This window comes from Rhagoletis zephyria, unplaced genomic scaffold (genome assembly GCF_001687245.7).
Source record: "Rhagoletis zephyria isolate East Lansing unplaced genomic scaffold, Rhagoletis_zephyria_1.1 Rzeph_scaffold_02841, whole genome shotgun sequence".
In the NCBI taxonomy this organism is placed as follows: Eukaryota; Metazoa; Arthropoda; class Insecta; order Diptera; family Tephritidae; genus Rhagoletis; species Rhagoletis zephyria.
In genome coordinates this window covers 1-8,514 of record NW_016159925.1, presented here as the reverse complement: position 1 = coordinate 8,514, position 8,514 = coordinate 1, and the positions used below count along the sequence as shown (strand labels likewise).

The following is an 8,514-nucleotide window of genomic DNA, read 5'->3' as shown; positions in this document are numbered from 1 at the left end:
AGTATGCAACCAGGTCATTTTGCACATACTTTAAAACTACGACCCAATGAACCACCTCAAATTTTTGCAGGGCAGAGAAACCCCATTTTTCCAAAACAAAAACGCCAAGTTTTTATTCTCGTCTAATATTTTTTTGATTCAGTAAAAATACGAAAGAATTTAAACTCGTTTTTATTAATAAACTATTTTAAATAAATTTATAACAACCATATTTAATGTACCTATTCCTAACATTTATTCAGCAAATGAATTCCATCTTTATGTAGGATAATATTGTATAATGTATGCATGCATATGTACTTATGCAGTCGGTGTGGATAAATTAAAAAAAGGATCACTAAATAATGCACCAACATTTAATTCCAATTATTTTGGCTTTTTGATTTCACAAAGCACTAAATTTAGTGCAAAATGCCCGACGTTGGCAACAGTGAGCTAAGCACATCCAGGCTTACACAATGATGCCAGGCCAAGTATTAAGTAAATGCACTATGCATATTTTTCTTTTAAAGCAAAAGTTCTAATTGGCGAAAAGATCGATTTTTGGTTGCTACATAGAACACTGACAGGATTCACAAACTTATCATAGGACTTAATTAATATAATCACGATTCTTTGTACACGAATATATTTGCGTTCCTATGAACAGTAGCTTATGTCGGGAGGCTGGCTTTAGTTTAATGTACCATTCCTTATATACTTTAAACTACAAGGCATTTTTTCTTCTTCTTTTTTGGCGCTGTAACCGCCCAAGCGGTTTTGGCCGAGTTCAGCAAAGCACGCCAGTTGTTTCTCGTCTGTGCCAACTGACGCCAATTGGAAACGCCAAGTGAAGCCAAGTCCTTCTCCACCTGATCTTTCCATCGCAGTGGGGGCCTCCCTCTTCCTCTGCTACCACCAGCGGGTTCCGAGTTGAATACTTTCAGAGCTGGAGCGTCGGTGTCCATTCGAACGACATGACCAAGCCAGCGGAGCCGCTGTATTTTAATTCGCTGCACTATGTCCATATCGTTGTAAAGCTCATACAGCTCATCGTTCCATCGTCTGCGGTACTCGCCGTCGCCAACGCGTAAAGGACCGTAAATCTTCCGCAAAATCTTTCTCTCAAACACCCCAAGAGCCGCCTCATCGGATGTTGTCATTGTCCATGCTTCTGCGCCATATACCAGCACGGGCATGATGAGTGACTTATAGAGCGTGGTTTTCGTACGTCGAGAGAGGACTTTACTCCTGAATTGCCTACTCAGTCCAAAGTAGCACTTGTTGGCAAGAGTGATTCTGCGTTGGATTTAAATGCTGACATTATTATTGGTGTTAATGCTGGTTTCCAAGTAAACGATATTCTCTACTTTCTCGAAATTGTAACTGGGTGCCAAGGCGCGAATGTGCTGACTGTTTGATTGATGACAGGAGATATTTCGTCTTGTCCACGTTTACCAACATACCCATTGGCTTTGCTTCCCTATCCAACTTGGAAAAGGCAGAACAGACTTCGATGTTTTTGTTGCCGATGAAGTCGATGTCATCGGCATAAGCCAGCAATTGCACGCTCTTGTAGTAAATTGTTCCTGAGCGGTTCAGTTCTGCAGCTCTTATTATCTTCTCCAACATCAGATTAAAGAAGTCACATGAAAGGGAGTCGCCCTGTCTGAAACCCCGTTTTGTGGCGAACGGCTCGGAGAGGTCTTTTCCAATTCTGACGGAGCTGGTGGTATTGCTCAACGTCATTTTACACAGCCGTATGAGTTTTGAGGGGATGCCAAATTCAGACATAGCGGCGTATAGGCAACTCCTTTTAGTGCTGTCAAAAGCGGCTTTAAAGTCGACAAATAGGTGGTGAGTGTCGATCCTTTTCTCACGGGTCTTCTCCAAGATTTGACGTATTGTGAATACCCGGTCTATGGTGGATTTGCCAGGTCTAAAGCCACACTGATAAGGCCCAATCAGTTCATTGACGGTGGGCTTCAGTCTTTCACACAATACGCTCGATAAGACCTTGTAACCTATGCTTAGAAGGCTGATCCCGCGGTAGTTGGCGCGAATGGCGGGGTCACCTTTCTTGTGGATTGGGCAGAGCACACTTAAATTCCAGTCGTCGGGCATGCGTTCATCTGACCATATTCTGCACAAGAGTTGATGCATGCACCTTATCAACTCCTCGCCGCCGTACTTGAATAGCTCAGCTGGCAGGCTGTCAGCTCCAGCGGCTTTGTTGTTTTTCAGCCGCGTTATTGCTATACGTACCTCGTCATAGTCAGGCGGTGGAACGTCGACTCCGTCATCATCGACTGCGGGCTCGGGTTCTTCTTCTCCACAACTTTCCGTGCTGCTACCATTTAGTAGGGCGGAAAAGTGTTCCCTCCATAATTTAAGTACGCTCTGGACATCAGTTACTAGGTCGCCATTATTGTTCTTACAGGAGTGCGCCCCGGTCTTTAAACCTTCCGTAAGTCGCCTAACTCTCTGGTAAAATTTTCGGGCATTCCTCCTGTCGGCCAGCATTTCAAGCTCTTCGCACTCACGTATTTCTGCCTCTCTCTTCTTGTTGCGGCAAATACGTCTCGCTTCCCTCTTCAGATCCCTATAGCGGTCCCACATAGCGCGCGTTGCGCCCGATCGCAGCGTGACCCTGTAGGCGGCATCTTTTTTTCTCTGCAGATTCCTGACAATCCTCATCGTACCAGTTGTTCCTTCGGGCTCGCTGAAATCTGACTACTTATTCGGCGGCGGTACTTAATGAGCGGGAAATGTGGTTCCACTGCTCGCATATGTCGGTTTGTTGAAGAGTGCTCTCTGAGAGCAGGTGTGAGAGTCGAGTAGCGAAAGCGCTGGCTGTCTGTTGTGATTGCAGCTTTTCGACGTTAAGCTTTCCTTGCATATTTGGGCGCACATTTTTTGCTGCACAGAGGCGGGTGCATATCTTGGCTTCAACGAGATAATGGTCCCAGTCGATGTTTGGGCCTCGGAGTGTGCGTACGTCTATAAAACTGAAAGCGTGCCTTCCGTCTATCACAACATGATCGATTTGGTTTCTCGTTTTTCGATCCGGAGACAGCCAGGTAGCTTGATGGATCTTTTTATGCTTGAACCTAGTACTGCATACTACCATGTTTCGGGCCCCGGCGAAGTCGATCAGCCTCAATCCGTTGTCGGACGTTTCGTCGTGGAGGCTGAATTTTCCGACGGTGGTTCCAAAGATCCCTTCCTTGCCCACCCTGGCATTGAAGTCGCCAAGCACGATTTTGATATCATGATGGGGGCAGCGCTCGTATGTGCGTTCCAAGCGCTCATAGAAGAGATCCTTGGATGCCTCATCCTTCTCTTCCGTCGGCGTATGGGCGCAGATGAGCGAGATGTTGAAGTATCTCGCTTTGATGCGGATTGTGACTAGACGCGCGTCCACCGGGGTGAACGACAGTATTCGGCGACGAAGTCTCTCTCCAGCCACAAATCCAACTCCGAATTTGCGCTCCTCTACATGGCAGCTGTAGTAGATGTCTCAAGGTCCCAGACGTTGCTTGCCTTGCCCCGTTCAACGCATTTCTTGGATGGCGGTGATGTCAGCTTTTGTCCTTACGAGGACATCAACCAGCCGGCAGAGGCACATTCCCCATTAAGGGTCCGGATATTCCAGGTGCATGCCCCTAAATCCTAGTCCTTTAAACGTTTGCCGAGGTCGTCATCATAAGGGGAGGTCTCATCCGAGGCTTTGCCTTGCTTCTTCACTGGAAGTGGTTTTTACGTGGCGGGTCCCAAGCCCAGCGTACTACCCATTTCTGGGACAGGGGTGGTTTCGCAACCAAATACACGTTTATATAGCGAGCCGCTTTCTCCAAGCAGACACCCGCTTGCAGCCGCACCTACTGGTGAACACTCGCTGCAGACTTCAGTAAGCCCTTAAACCAAATAAGTCGGAGTGGCCCCACCGAAGCTCCCTCTCTTTCTGCCGTGACCCAAGGCTCCACTCGGATTGGTTACCGCATCTCGCACATGGGTTGCTCACATTGGCCAGAGTGCGCGAACGAGGACGCAAGAGTCGGGATTGAGTATAGCCATGCAATTGTTACTGCATACCCAGCGCAACGACTATACCCCATTGCACTCCAAGGAATTTTTTAACGAGACTTAATAACAATATTGACTTTCTAGCATCGAAACTGCTTCTTTCTCGTTTATTTGCCAACAGTTCTTCAATAGCTGTGCACCAGTGAGTCATTCGCAATCGAATGCTGCGAATGGTTCATTATACTAAAGCCATCCTTCCGACATAAGCTCCTATTCTGTACGTACACAGATATGTATACTTTCCAATAGGCTTGCAAAATGCCCAATACCTAAATCCCTCATATGAGTTATTATCGGTAAAAGTTTGGGTACGCTCACTTCTGGCATCACTGCACAAATACCTTGTACATACAGCATTTCCATTAAGACGATTTTATCGTCATTTTGACGATTTTTCGGTCAAATGACGATTTGACGGGTTTCTCCTCAAAATGACGATTTTTTTCAAAGCTTAATTATAACTAAATCTAAATACATATCGTCGTTTAAAGTACAAAACCGCGTATCAAAAAAATGCAAAACAGCGTATCAAGATAATGCAAAACCGTGTATGTGAGTTTGCATAAATTATTTTTTAGAGAGTAAAAACACTTATATTTTTTATAAAGCAAACGCATTTCTGGCTAGTATACTTCAGGACGAATGGATAGGGATTGAGCCAAGATCTTGTGCGAGCAAATACAATTTTTTGCAGTACTTGTTAGTTACGCGGGTTTTGTTAATTTAAACGACGATATAAATTGTTTAATTAGTTAATTATTCCCAATGGTTTTTACCCTCCATTCCCGGCCGCGCAGTCCGCATGAAGTACGGAACCTTTTTTTTGCCGAGTCTTAGAAACAGGAGGTAGCTAAGTGTCGAGATCTAAAACTATTCAGCTACAGAATCAAATTCATCACCTGATATTCAGTTATTGAGAGTGGAAATGATAGTTTTCTTTATAGAAAAAATCGAGTCCGATATGTTAAACGTGCTTGAATGAGAGCTAAAATCTTGACATAAACCTCGGAGTGATTCGCTTAGTTCAAAATTAGTTTTGCATGGCTTCAAAAATAGAGGTCGAAAGTGTCTTGACACTCGAGAGGGAACATTAAAATTTGCCTTAGCCAGAAGGGTCCGGCTATTAGTCAAGCCTGTCATTAATTTTACGATAAATATTGTACCTAGCATTTCTCTACGGCTTGCGAGTGTAGGCACATTTATGAGGTTTAGACGACTAGTGTAAGGGGGGAGTTTGTAGTCTGAATCCCAGTTAAAATCACGCAATGCAAAAAGCAATAATTGTTTTTGAGTTGACTCAATCCTATCTGAATGTACTTGGTGCCGGGGATTCCAAACAATAGATCCGTATTCTAGTATAGGTCTAACTAAAGTGATAAAAAGAGCTTTTGTATCATTAGGATCTTTGAACTCCTTTGACCATTGCTTTACAAATGAAAAAACTCCATTGGCTTTTTTGACTGTTGTAGTATGCGACGAGGCACTCTGTAATGACAATATCTGAAGCAACCCTAAAAGGAAACAGGACGTTTGACAGGTTCGCACGTGCATTAGACGAGACTAGGCGACCAAAGAATAAAAAGCGCAATTTTCACACTGCATATTTCTCGTGTTTTATTATATTTAATCTTCAGTTGAAAACGTAACATTTTGGCAACGAGAGTAAAATACGGCGTTGAATGACGCACAATCTTTCGTTAAAGTTGAACCGTTCCAACCAACCATGGCATGGAATAACTATAAAGAACGAATGGACTGTTACTTCAAAGCCAATGGAATAGCTAACGATACGTCGATGAGGGCGATTTTCTTGTCATGCATCGTTCCGTTCCCTATTGACGCCGTTGACACCAAAAGACGCTTCGTTTCATGAAATCGTTGAAAAACTGGACAAACTATTTCATCCAAAACCAAATTAGCTTATGCAGCGGTTGGTGTTCCATAAGCGGCACCAGAATAGTGGGGCGACAATAGCTATATTCGTAAAAGACTTGCGTAAACTGCCGGAACATTGTGGCTTCATGGAACTCGATAATATGTTGCGGGATCAAATTGTATGCGGAGTGGCAGATGAAGCGCTGCAAAACGTCTTTTTAGCGAACCAAGATTAGACTTTAAACGGGCGTATGAAATGAAATGAAAAAGAAATCGCCCATGAAGCGGCTTAACGCAGTGTAAGGGACGTGTGCGGCAATGGTAATGACGATTTGGCGGTGTCAATGAAGAAGAAACCAGGAAAGTAGAAAATTTTCAGTCTTTCCGTTGTGAGGGCAAACATTTTGTAAACAAGTGTCATTCTAAAGATAAGAAATGCGAATTTTGTCAGATAAAAGAAAACTCTCTGAAAGCGTTTTTCAAAAAGAGAGCACATGACCGCCCGAAACTGGCAGTCGACGCATTAGATGGAGAGACGGAGGATACAGGGCCAGCGGCAGGAGAAAATAATTACATTTATGAACTCAATACAGTTCAAGCCACGTCCACAAAAAAGATTTTAACGGGGATGTACCTCAACGGTGTGTTAGACTCATTTGAAGTAGACTCCGGTGCGGCGTTTACGGTTATGTCGGAGACAACGTGGAACCACATAAACCTGGGTAATCGCGACCTCAGGCCATCCAACATCATGCTGCAGACGTGGTCGAAGGAAAAACTCAATGTTTTGGGATCAGCTCGGGTAAATGTCGAATACAATAAGCAAAAGTACGTATTATCCCTTTTGGTCATTGCAGGTGGCGGCAGGTGTTTGCTGGGTAGAGAAGGGAACGGTGTCGATGGCGGCTGGGAGCAGTTTACAGGCATTTCTGCGTCTCAAGAGTCGTGCCCCTTTTCTTCATGTGGCAACAACGGCTCAGTAGGGGCTACCACGCGGCGTTTAATTTGGTCGACATGTCGTCGCCCGATTCGCTTATTAGTAGATTGTTCTATATACGATAATGGTCCAGTGACTTCTTTAACTTTCCTGCTAGCCGCAACGGGCCCACAGCGTAATTAGGGAAATACATGGGATATCCATCATCGAACAGTCTTACCGGACAAGAGGCTACATACGGGAGCAGTTCCAACTTGTGATCATCAGGGTGCAGCAGATCCAGCAACGTTCGAATTCGACGTCCGAGATTGGTTTGATGCGTTAGGGATTACGGTGCACGGAGTATTGACAGTAGATGTTCCAACGGTTTTCACCATGTTAGAGAAGAAATATAACTCAGTGTTTACCGAACATTTGGGTGCGCATAGAGGCCCTGCCATATCGTTTTAAATCGTACCAGGAGCTCAGCCGATTTTCCGTAAATACAGGACGTGTCCTATTGCTTGGAAATCAGCCGTAGAAAAAGAAATTGAAAAGTTAGTGGCGCAGAAAGTGTTGGAGCCAACTCTTTTTTCACACTGGGCAACGCCAATTGTACCGGTCATTAAAAAAGATGGTACTATGAGGATTTGTGGGGACAATCGCAGTACTGTAAACGCCGTGATTAAGCCAATAACATATCCTTTACCACTTTTTTCTGAGGTAAAGGCGGAAATCTCTGGCGAGAAATTGCTTACGAAATTGGACCTGCAGCAGGCCTACCAGCAGCTAGTCTTAGATGACTTTGCGGCAGAATTGTTGACACTTAACACGCACTTGGGATTGTTTAAAGTTCGGCGTTTACCATTTGGTATATCAGCAGCACCAGGACTTTTCCAAAAATACATGGATAATCTCCTAGCCGGAGTGAAAGGTGTCAAGGCATACCTCGACGATATTATTATTTCCGGAAAAGATGAGAATGAATATTTTCGTAGTTTAGAGGCAGTACTCGAGAAGCTAGAAGAAGCGAATTTAACTGCAAATAAGGCAAAATGCTCATTTTCTCAACTAAAAATTTCTTTGCTGGGATATAATATTAGCCATAAAGGAATTTCGCCAAATGAAGAAAAGGTAAGAGCAACAAAACAAGCACCGACGCCCAAAAATAAGGAAATGTTGCAATCCTTTTTGGGTCTCCTGAATTTTTATAACGTCTTCCTACCTAAGAAATCGAGCCTGGCAGAAAATCTTCACCGCCTATTGGATAAGGACGCTAAATGGTCTTGGACTAAGGAGCACCAATGAAATTTCGAAAAACTAAAGGCGCTTATAAATTCGGATTCCCTATTAGTACATTATGACGTAACGAAACCGTTAGTTCTGTCATGTGATGTTTCACCCTATGGTTTAGGGGCGGTTTTAGCCCATCGTTCGGAAGGAATGGAACGACAGATCGCCTTCGCTTCGCGGACTCTGGGAGTGCTTGAGCGAAACTACGTGCAGATAGACAGAGAAGCCCTGTCCATAATAAATGGGGTAAAACATTTCCACCAGTATATCATGGGCAAGGAGGTTATTATCGTTACGGACCATAAGCCGTTATTGCGCATTTTCAACAGAAAGAAACAAATTCCACAAATGCTTTCACCCCGAAT

General features: G+C 44.1%; 1 long non-coding RNA gene across 1 annotated transcript; it reads right to left on the bottom strand.

The window, feature by feature from the left end:
* Positions 1 to 569: 569 nt before the first annotated feature.
* LOC108367879 (uncharacterized) lies at positions 570 to 4,387 on the bottom strand. The gene is made up of 2 exons (XR_001848302.1): positions 4,121 to 4,387; positions 570 to 725 (listed from the first exon to the last, which is right to left on the bottom strand). It is a non-coding gene; the product is annotated as an uncharacterized LOC108367879 (long non-coding RNA).
* Positions 4,388 to 8,514: the final 4,127 nt, after the last annotated feature.